The sequence below is a fragment of the Octopus bimaculoides genome, chromosome 3 (genome assembly GCF_001194135.2).
Source record: "Octopus bimaculoides isolate UCB-OBI-ISO-001 chromosome 3, ASM119413v2, whole genome shotgun sequence".
Lineage (NCBI taxonomy): Eukaryota > Metazoa > Mollusca > Cephalopoda > Octopoda > Octopodidae > Octopus > Octopus bimaculoides.
Window position 1 is genome coordinate 100,030,176 of NC_068983.1, and position 446 is coordinate 100,030,621.

Below are 446 nucleotides of genomic sequence, written 5' to 3' on the forward strand. Positions count from 1 at the left end.
TGTGTGTGTGTGTGTGTGTGTGTGTGTGTGTGTGTGTGTGTGTGTGTGTGTGTGTGTGTGTGTGTGTATCTGTTCCCCCAACATTGCTCGACAATCGATGCTGGTGTGCTTACGTCCCCGTAAATTAGCGGTTCGGCAAAAGACACCGATAGAATCAGTACAAGGCTTACAAAGAATAAGTACGGGGATCGATTTGCTCGACTAAAGGCGCTGTCCCAGCATAGCCGCTGTCAAATGACTGAAACAAGTAAAAGAATAAAGGAAAGGAATATATATATATATGCATATAGACACACATGTACATACATATGCATATATGGGACGTCACAAAATGTAAACAACATCAAATACGAAAACAACGTTGGGTACGCAGAGAACGAGAGAGACAAATGGAAAACAAGACATGTACACACACATGTATATATTTATGTATGTGTATATATATA

At 40.4% G+C, this 446-nt stretch overlaps 1 protein-coding gene across 3 annotated transcripts in view; it reads right to left on the minus strand.

Moving 5' to 3' along the window:
- The window catches only part of LOC106882651 (putative ankyrin repeat protein RF_0381), a 140,321-nt gene that overhangs the window by 53,075 nt on the left and 86,800 nt on the right, over nucleotides 1–446 (minus strand). The gene's annotated exons all lie outside the window — the stretch shown is intronic.